The following is an 11,386-nucleotide window of genomic DNA, read 5'->3' as shown; positions in this document are numbered from 1 at the left end:
TTTAAAATTCCTATTATTATAATATTAATATAACCTAAACTGAAGTTATTCATCCCAGGTATCTAATACATGTATCCAAAGTAAGAGTCCAAGGAGTCTAAACACTTTCATCTGCAAAGCTAGGAATAGGTTTGACATTTTCACTCCAAGAAAAATTTTTTTTTGAAAATAGAATAGTTGAGATGAGAGGTTTCTTTAAAAGAAGACTAATTGATCATATCACTATGATTCTCAAAGAAGAAATGAAAACTTCATATAATACTATAAATATGAGATAGTTACTTCTGTAGTATATTTCTGTAATGCTACAGGTTAAACAGGTCACTCTTATATAACACTAGTTTGATTTTGATGTAGAATTGCACAAATTGACATTTCTTCTATGATCTGTAGGGTATAGCTTAAAGTAGCAAAAACAGTCCACCACCTCCAGTTAACACACAGTAACACTATGGGACTAGTATTATTATTTCCCTTTTACAAAGGAGGAAACTAAAGCTTAAAGATGTGTAATATACAGCCCAAGGTCACACAGCTGGTAAAGGTGGATTTCATCCCAGACAGTTACAGTCATTGCCATGGGCACAGCTCCTAACTTATTAACTCCATGTAACTGGTACTCAGTTTAGGTGAATTGAAAGGAGAGTAGGGAAGCAGGTTTTACAGGTCTATTTGCACTATTCAGAGCCCAAGTGTGAATCCCTGCTGTGCTGCTTGGAGAAGTTACTTAACCTATGCAAGGTTCATTCTGTAAATATTTGAAACGGAATGATAATACGTACTTCACCAGTGGGTTTAATGAGACCTTATAAGATTGTTAGTTCAGTACCTGACCAGTGCTTCATAAATGCTTTTTCATCCAATCTGACAATCTCTAGCTTGTAATTGGGGCATTTAGAACATTTAATATGATTATTGGCATGGTAGGTTAAAGTTGTCATCTTGCTGTTTTCTCTTTGTTCTTTTTGTTTTCTCCTTTCTTTTGGATTTTTTTTATTTTACTGTGTCTTCTCTGTTGTCTTATTAACTAGAACTCTGATTTATTTTAGTGGTTGTTTTAGGGTTATACCTCTTTGTAATTTACGAGTTTATATACTACTTGACATATAGCTTAAGAAACTTACTGTTGTTGCCTTTTTGCTGTTATGGTCTTACATTTTTACTTCTACATACATTATAAACTCCACACTTTATTGTCATTTTTTTACTTAAACAGTCAATTATCTTTTAAAGATATTTAAATATAAATGTTCAAAACACCCCAATTAAAAGTTAGAGATTTTTTTTTTTTTTTTTGAGACGGAGTCTCGCTCTGTCGCCCAGGCTGGAGTGCAGTGGCCGGATCTCAGCTCACTGCAAGCTCTGCCTCCCGGGTTCACGCCATTCTCCTGCCTCAGCCTCCCGAGTAGCTGGGACTATAGGCGCCTGCTACGTCGCCCGGCTAGTTTTTTTTTTTGTATTTTTTAGTAGAGACGGGGTTTCACCATGTTAGCAAGGATGGTCTCGATCTCCTGACCTCGTGATCCACCTGTCTCGGCCTCCCAAAGTGCTGGGATTACAGGCTTGAGCCACCGCGCCCGGCCAAAAGTTAGAGCTTGTTAATGCCACATGATCTCACTTACATGCAGAATTGAAAAACCTGGAACTCATAGAAGCGGAGAGTAAAAACATGCTTACCAGGTGCTGGGGAGAGGCAGTGGGCTGGGAAGATGTTGGTCAAAGTTAGATAGGAGGAATAAGTTCAAGAGATCTGTTGTACAACTTATTCAGTTAGATAGGAGGAATAAGCTCAAGAGACCTATTGTGCAATGTGACTATAACCAACAACATGTATTGTACACTTGAAAATTGCTAATAGTATCTTTTAAGTGTTCTCACTACAAATACATATGTGAGGTAATGTGTATGTTAATTAACTTCAGTCATTTCACAATGCATACTTCAGAACATCATGTTGTATGCTATAAATATATACAACTTTTATTTTTTGATTTTAGAAATGTCCTTAAAAAGTCAGAATTTCAGATCAGATAAAAAAGCAAGACCCAACCAAATACTGCCAACAGGAAACACACCTTAAAAATAAAGGACAAACAGATTAAAAGTAAAAGGATGGAGAAAAGATACATCATATTGAAAATCAGAAGAAGGCTGGAGTGACAATATGAAACAAAATAGATTTCAGAGCAAAGAATATTACCAGGGTAAAAATGATCATTTCATAATGATAAAAGAGTCAGTTCAACAAAAGGATATAACAATCCTAAATGTTTTTTCACCTCATAACTGCATCAAAATACATGAAGCAAAAACTGATAGAACTATAAGAAGTAGACAAATCCACAATTATGTTTAGAGATTTTAATATCCTCTCAATGTTTAGTAGAACAAGAATACACAAAATCAGTAAGGATATAGATGATTAGAGCAAAACTATCAACCAACTTGACCTAAATGACATTTGTAGAGCACAGCAGTCCCCAACAATAAATGACACATTCTTTCTAAGAGTACATGAAACATGTACCAAGATAGACTGTATTTTGAGCCGTAAAACAAATCTTGATAAATTTAAAAGGATTCAAGTCATAGAAAATATGTTCTCTGACCACAATGGAATTAAATTATTAACCAATAACAAATATCTGGGAAAACCTCAAAAACTTGGAAAACAATGCTTTTAAAAGATTAAATAATTTCTAAATTATCTGTATTTGGGGGAAAAGGAGAAATGGATTAGAGAGCAAAAAGGGTATCAGAGTGCTATGGGACGATTTTTATGAAGAGTGGAACAGAATCTGCCTTTGATGTTTGCCTACCACAGCCCATTCTTCACGTTGATAACAGCATGATCCTTCTAAAATTAAATCTAACGATCACTTCTGTTTAATGACTCTCCAACTCTTACAGAATTAGGTCCAAAATTCTAGCACACAGTTTCTGTTGATCTTTGTAACCTTTCTTCCCACAGGTCTAGCTAGTACATATTTCTTTTGTTGTATTTATTACACTATTCCTTTGCTTATCTATCTACCCACGTAGGCTAAAGAACAAGATTCTTGTCTTTTTCATTTTTGTATCTCAGTGCCTAGCATGGTGCTGGGCACACGGCATGATTCCAGTAAATGTTAGCTGGATGGATGTAATGAGTACACTAATTTATTTGTTTTACCCCAAAAGAATTATTTCCTGCAAATCAAAGAAATTGCTTTCTTTATATAATCAAATCTTATTTTTCCAGAAGATTATTCATTAAAAGTTAATGAATTAAAAATTAATTCATTAAAAATTAAGCCTATGCACAACCTAGCTCTAAAGTTAAAAGATTTTAGGCAGCAATTTTTCAATCTTTTTGAAGTAATAAATTTCAATCTTTTGAAATTTCTGTTTCTGCATTTGTGCCACACCATCTCATTTCTTGCTGAAATGTTTTTGTTAAATTAATTGCTTGATAAATTGCTAAGTACTTTTCATGAGACCAATTAGGACAATAGTAAGTATCCGTCTGTGGAGTACGGACATTCAAGAAATCCGATCCAGTATTTAGAAAGTCATTCCTGAGCTGAGTTGGCTCAAACTGGCACCTTCTGGCATTTGCTTGTGGGTGGGGAATGTGGAATGCTTTGAAAGCTGAATGGGTTTGTCAAGTTTTAAAATTCCCTTATGGCTAAAGGAAAACAACATTCATTGTTTGAAAACACCATTGTTTGTTTTTTCTGCTTTTTTGTTCTTTGGAGCCTGAACCTGCAAAAACACTCACACCCAGCATTTTGCTTCATGTATCCCTCCTAAGATGTTTTTAGAGATGTGAATAGTGTCTCCACACTACTTTTTATTGTGATTGTTCAGAGTGTTCATAACAAATGGTAAAAAGTCGATTTTAATGCTCATATTGAGTTTTATGGAGAAGGACCATCATTTATGTTTGTCATTATAAATTGGTAGTAGAATTTTTGGAAGTTTGGGTCCTAGAACCAGATTTCCAAGGCTCAAATCCTTATTTTCTTACTTCCTAGCTTTGTGACCTTAGACAAGGTATTTAACATCTCGTGCTGCCTCAGTGTCCTCATCTATTCTTTAAGAGTAAGAATAGAACCTACCCGATAGAATCACTTGAAGATTAAGTGAGTTAATAAATTCAGAATGCTTGGAACAGTAACTGGCACAGAGTAAGTGCACAATAAAATTGGGTTACAGCTATTATCAGTATTATTGCTGTCAAAATCCTCACCATTAAGCAATTAAATGTAGAATTCCAAAATTTGATTATTAAACTACAATTTTACAGCCATGATTCCCAGTGATACCATGTCAGTAACAAGATTATTTTCTTAGCTTGAGCCCGTCTCATTGCAAGTAGCAGAGTGTGTTGCCTTAGGCAAATGTCATTGTAGGGAATGAAAAAAATTGCCTGTGAGCTACTCTCCAGAGGCCTCATCCCATTTTTCCCATCATCCACTTTACTCCATCTCCACTGCCACTATTAGGACCTTATCATTTCTTATCCAGATTAATTCAACAGCTTCCTTCGTTCTAGTCTCCATGATTTCACCCACTGGCCATCCCCTCCCCTTTGCCCAATTTTCTCCATTTATGGTACAGTGATCTTTTTAATATGAAACTCCTGACTTGCCTTAAAAAGCCCTCATTGACAATCTTCAACCCACAATCCGTGGTGAAGCACAGGAGCCTTGGGGATCTGCCCCCAGCACACCTCTCCACCTTTGTGTCTCACTGCTCCTGCCTTCAAAGAGCCCTGATGAAGTATTTGTAGTTCCCCCTGACTGACCTTGCTCTTACTGGGCCTGTGTGCGTGCTGCTCCCACTACATGCAGTACGCTTACCCACTTCACCTGGATGAACTTTGTCAGTCAGGATTCACCTTAGGCGGGCATCATGTTCTTCCAGGTCTCTCCTCGAACTTTGAGTTGAGAGTATTCCAGACTTTAAGCTCCATGGGATAGGGATCTTGTCTGTGCACCAGCTTATTCCCAACTGCCTGGCACATAATGCATTTATTAAATATATATTGAATTAACTACACTCTACTAGGGCTCTTGTTTTCTTCTACACTTACAGTTTTAGCATAGCACTTAACTCATTATCATGCATCATTTTATGGGTTTGTTTTGTCTCCCATTAGACTGTGAGCTCCACAAGGCTGGGTCCTTGTCTTATACATGATTGTATTTCCAACTTCCAACATAGTGCTTGCCATGACACAGGAAGTCAGTAAGCTCTGAATGAATGAATAGTATCTACATACCATTAATCTGAGGTTTAAAGTTTCCCCAAATTCTGAAGCAAGGGGATTTATGGACTTCCCTGACAATTTTTGGATGTCATCACAATGATACCACTTACATTTTAAGGAACAGCTTGCATATATACATTTTTCTGGATGGCAGTTTTTTTCCCACAGACTTCATCAGATATTTCTCCATAGCCTTCCTCCGATACTCAAAGGGGTCTCTGATACCTCCAAAAGAGAAGAAACTGCGTCATAAAAAATTATTTCTAAATATCAATTGTTAAATAAAATGTTTGCAAAGCAGCTTGATGAATCATTTCAGGCCACTTGACCCCGATGAGGTAGAGGGTTTGTGCTGTGCGATCTGCCTGCCTCCAGCAGTCTCACTGCTGCTGGACTGTGGTGCTTCCAACTGGCAGCCGGGGAAGTTTCTTCCGGATGAATACTCAGTCGTAGGGGTCCCCCTTCCACACATACCTGTAGGAGCAGTTTGAAACTCATATGCATGGTCTTCCTGGTTCTAGGCACATGAGCCATTTAAGCTGCTGCAGCCAGGACCAGTTTGTATGCTAGCCCAGCATTCAGGAAGTTAAAGGGTTTTGGGTCAAAACTGAGAACCTTCTTTGATCCACCTTGGCTAGACATTTTCTCTGGCTTCCATTAATAGCCTCAGCATTGTTTTTTTCCCCCCTGGCCTAGACCCACACAAGCAAGAAGAGACCAGAGCTTCTCTAAGGAGCTAAGGGAAAGCACATTTTAAAAATAACTTGAGCAAATGAATTCATCTGGCAAAAGCAACCCCACTACGTAAAATAAACCTTTTTAGTTTCGCAATAGCAGTTCCTGAAAATGTAAACAACCCCAGGGTCCACATGCACTGAATCATTTGCTGAACAGAAAGAGTCCCTGGTCCAAATTCTGCAAGAATAAACACCTTATAAAACTAGGGGTCAATGACCTTCATATGGGAACAAGGAGGGCGGGGGGGGTGTGCAGCAACCCAACCTAAGGACAACGAGAAAGTCTTGTGACTACATATTCAAAATGCTGGCTTTCTAAACCAAAAACTGGGATGAGTGGAGGGAGAAGGGGAGGATGGGCACAATCTATGCCTCAGGCTCTTGCTGAGACCCTACCAGGCCCCTGCCTTCCCTAGGGAAAGCCAGAGTTTACTCACTGTCATGAAGCCAGAGGAAGCCCCTGCAGGTTTCACTGTGTGTTCTGTTGACAAGATAATGGTTCCATTGAAACTGTAATAACATACTTGGCCAACTGAGCCCATACTATCATTGTAACTTTGTACCCAGTCCTAGTTTTTCAAACATACTGATAATATGTTCTTTCTAATGTGGCCCATACTGTTCTAATGAACTTATGCTGAGTTTTTCTGACTACTAGAATATTTGCTGTAAATAATAAATATAATTATTCTCATTTAATATTTGTGTAGCTCTTCTTTAAAGCAGAAAGTATTTTCTAATTCCTTACTAGAACCTTTCTGTGTGAGGAGCACTAAGCTAGAACCCATATCTGAGGATGGTCAGAATTTGGAAAAATTCGGGAAAAAGGCACTGGACTCATTTTTAAAGACCGGAAAATGCAACCTCTGGAAAAAGTTTCAAGAGTTTTTTACTCCCAGAGATGTAGGAAAGATTGGAGTAAATCTTAATATTATATTTCAGGTAAACAAAGTATCACTGTCAAAATAGCATTTATTGAGTAATGGCTATGTGCCAGGTACTTTACAGTTTCACATTTAACCCTCATAATAACCTTGTAAAGTGGATATCCCCACAATATGTGATGAGAACACTGAAGCATAGGTTAAATGATTGTCCAAATTGGATAGACGTTTTTCAAAATCTCCCCTTTTTTTTCTCCTTTCTTATCTGCAAGGCAGATTGCCCTTTCCCTTTCAGTGAAACTTGTGCATGACCACATGACTCTCTTTGGTCAATGAAACATGAACAAGCAGCATATGTCACTTTCAGATGGAAGACTTTGCATGAGCTTTGCCTCCTTTTTACTCTGCCACAGTGTCCACTAACGTTCCAGATAGTGGCACTCTGCAGGCTAGGTCCTACTGTGGGAGCTATGGGCAGAGCCCCCTTTCCCACCCCCATCAAGATGTACATGTTGCATAAGCCATGCATTAATCTTTGCAGTTTTAAGCCACTAAGTTTTGGAGTTGTATTAATCATTAATCATGGTTCTCCAGAGAAACAGAGTGGGGGAGTGGTATTCATTATGGGAATTGGCTCATATGGTTATGGAAGCTGAGTAGTCCCCCCAGTTTGCTGTCTTTGAGCTGGAGAACTAGGGGAGCCAGTGGTATGATTCAGCCCAAGCCTGAAGGCCTGAGAAATGGGATGGGGGATTGGGAGGGTGGGTGTGCTAGGGTAGTATGAGTCCTGAAGTTCAAAGGCCAGCCAGAAGGTGGATGTCTCAGCACCAGAAGAGAGGGCAAATTCACTTTTCTTCTGCCTTTTTGTCCTGTCTGGGCCCTCAGTGGACTGGGTGATGCCCTCCCACATTGGTAAGGTGGATCTTCTATACTCAGTCTGCTAATCTCTTCCAGAAACATCTTCACAGACACATCCAGAAATAATGTTTTACCAGCTATCTCAGTATCCCTTAGCCTAGTCAACATTTAAAAATTAACGATCACAAGCAGTTGTTTCCATAGCAAAACCTGGGTGACAGACCAAGTGACCCAGATGACTAGAATTTGACCTCCTTTTGTTGCCCATACCATACTCTGAACTACCATACTGTGCTGCCTTCCAAGCAGAGAGTGAAGGCTAAAGTATCTTCTACCTAATTTGAGTCACAGAAGAAAAAAAAAAAAAAAGATTATTAACTACAGTGACAAGAATTATAATTCCCCAGGGGGCAGATCAAGACATAGATAAGAGAAGTGAGGAAGATCTGGGGAATGTCCATTGAAAATTTACTCAGAAGAGAAGAATGATTAATATAATATAATAATATATATTGAATTATAATAATTAATATCGATGTATTTCCTTTCAGGCATGTTTAAGTTATAGACTTTAAGTATATTTTCCCAAAGGGGTTCTATTTAAGAGACTATTTCTTAATACAGTTCCTAGCTTGGAATTGCTCACTCTGTTTCAAGGCCTCTCGCTGGTTTAAGCTGAGCTTATTTTCTTACAGATTTCAAAACAGTAACCTTTTCCTTCACTAGTTAGTACACAAGATGGTCTTCATTTCCAGTTTGGAATCCCCCACTGTCAGAGCCTGAGACAAGGACTAGTATGCAGGTAGTTTATTTGGGAGGTGATTCCAGGAAATGAGAATGAGAGATCAGTCAGCCTGCAACGCGAAGAAGGAAAAGTCAATATAAAGATGAATTTGGCAATTGGCCATTTCAGACAACTAGGGCTAAATTTTGCTTGGCTCTCTAGGAAATGTAAAGAATGCGTCCCGTAATTGCTCTCCTCAAGTATTTATTCATTGACTCCCATGCTCCATTGGTTGTCCCTGAGGACTTTAGCCCTCCCTCACTGCAGCACAGACACTGTGCTTTCTCCTAGGCTGAGCAAGCTCCTGCCTCTGTGGAAACAGTCCCGCGGCAGATAGTGAAATGATGGCTGCTGCATGCTTGAGATCTAGGAAAGAGGCCACGTCATAAGTGCACTGAAATCAGAGATATGTCAAGAGATGTGACACAGGGCATCTAAGGTGTCTGCTGCACCAGCTATAACTTCCTAAATGCTAATCTCAGTTCTTAACAGAGGGGATGGATGCAAGGGAACGGTCATGATGGAGAGTGCCAAAGAAGCTCTGTATGAACCTTAGGCAAGTTTCCCAATCTCCAAAATGAGAGTTAATACCCATCATCCAAGATCATGGGGAGGAATAAATATGTGAAAATGTCCAGCACAGGTCCTAACCCATAGTAGGTGCTCACCAAATGTTAGTTTCCTGCCCTCCATGCTGTGCATATCTGGAGCTGCACTAGATGCTGAGGCAAAGGTCTCAAATGTCCTTTAACACTTAATGACTCTGAGATTTTTTCTGAGCTGCCTACAGGTTATTAACTATATTAATTAATAATAATAATATATATGACCACTTCAGGCCACTGGGGATACATTTTGCTTGGATCTCTAAGAAATGTAAAGAATGCCTGCTGTAATTGCTCACCTCAAGTATTTATTCATTGGCTCTCATGCTTTATTGGTTGTCCCTGAGGACTTTAGCCCTCCCTCGCTGCAGCACAGACACTGTGCTTTCTCCTAGTTTCTGTGGCAAGTGACAGGAGCCCACCTCAAACTAAAGCAAAAGGGACTCCATTGGCTCTTGTAGCTAGGAATTCCAGGGTTGGCACTGGCTTTGGACACTACTGGATGCAGGAATTCAAACAATGTCTTCAACTCTTTCTTTTGGTGTTTCTCTCAGCTGTGCTTCTCTTGTTGTTTCTTTTTCCCATTTTACAGATAAGTTCATCCATAATTGAGAGAGGTGAAAAGGGGATGGCTGCAGAGAACTCTGGCTTATTTCATTCTTGCTTGCTGACCTCAGGGTCTGTGTATAAATTCTCGGAGAAGAAGCCCTCTGGTTGGCGATGCTTGGATCATGAATCTACATTGTGCCCTAGAGGGTGGGTCCCTTGAAGTGGAGCCTGCTGGAACCACATGGGCTGGGGCAAGGTGCTAGGGCCAGAAGAGAGAGGTAGGCAGGGCTGCTGGCCAGGCACTCTTCACCAAGACAAGGCAAGAGGAGGGGCATGATTGAGGCAGCGACACAGAAAGCAGACAGTAGAGGTCATGGCAAGTGTGCCATTACTTGCTACCTTTGGTTGATGGGAGAGTCACTTTGATAGGGCCCCACAGTCACACCACATTTAGGAGGAGAGAATCCATTTGCCACTTCTGACAATGCCAGAAGAATCACATATTTCATCTGGTGGTTGAATCTGGCCCATGCTGAGCTTCAAAATACAGAGCTGTCTTGGAACAATGGCTCAGTACATTCATTTGGTGTCCAACAAAGCCTGCCTCTGTTGCCTTCCCTCTCTCTGTGTGCCCTTCAAGATCTTCAGTGTGCTTTGGGGAGAGAAAGAGAAAATGTCATATCAGGGTAGCTCACCCCATGTGTCCTGGACTCAGGAAAAAAGTATCTTATCACCTTACTCTTTTGTTATTATAAAAAATAAAGTTGAATGTTTTCGAATAAAGAAGTATAGAAAAAATTTTAAATTACCTGTTATGAGTCTACCTAGAGAACCATTGTCAACATCTTGGTATATATACTTCCAGGTACTTTCCTATGAATATATACAATGTAGATTTTTTAATATTAAAAGGGTATCATATGATACCTCGTGCTTTGTATACAGGCTTTCTTTACTGATATGTAATATCATACACAGACAGACAAATGCACAAATCCTAAGCCATCAACTCGTTGAATTTTTATTCACTGTTTTTAATACCTGCATTGTGTTCCATTGTTAGGCTATGTCACAACATATTTAATTAAGCCCCTATTGATGAATATTAATTTACTCCATTTGCCACTTCGTTCCAGTCCAACATTTATCGAGTGGCTACTTATGGGCCAGGCACTCTTGTATTCATCAAGACCACCACATTATCTGTATCAGTTATTTATTGCCACAACAAAACTACATAACAAATCACTCCAAAATGTAGCACCTTAAAACTACAACTACTTATTATTTCTCAAGAGTCGATGGGTCAGCTGAGCAGTTCTGCCAATAGGGGTCAAGGTCAACACATTTCAACTAGACTACTTGGAAGGTAAAAAAGAAATGAGTGTCCAGGTAGGTGTATTCTTCCAAAAATAAAACAAGGAATGAGGAAATTGCAGGTAGGATAAGAGGGGTGGTTGGCAAACAAACCCCACAAAAGGCAGAAAAATTTTAAAGAAACATAATGCCAGACTTCTATGTCATCATCCAAGAAGATGCTGTGAAGTATAACCTGGGGGATAGTAGGGTAGGAGTAGGGAGAGCAGAGGAGAAGGAAAGGAGATTGCTTTTAATCACTTTTGGATTCCTTAATAATAGACATGACTGGAAGTATTCAAATTTAACAAAGGATATCTTATTAATTTTCCTGTATATACCACTGGTAATCTTCAACA

This window comes from Chlorocebus sabaeus, chromosome 12 (assembly GCF_047675955.1).
Source record: "Chlorocebus sabaeus isolate Y175 chromosome 12, mChlSab1.0.hap1, whole genome shotgun sequence".
NCBI lineage: Eukaryota > Metazoa > Chordata > Mammalia > Primates > Cercopithecidae > Chlorocebus > Chlorocebus sabaeus.
The sequence above is the reverse complement of the archived record's forward strand: the minus strand, read 5'-3'. Positions refer to the sequence as shown.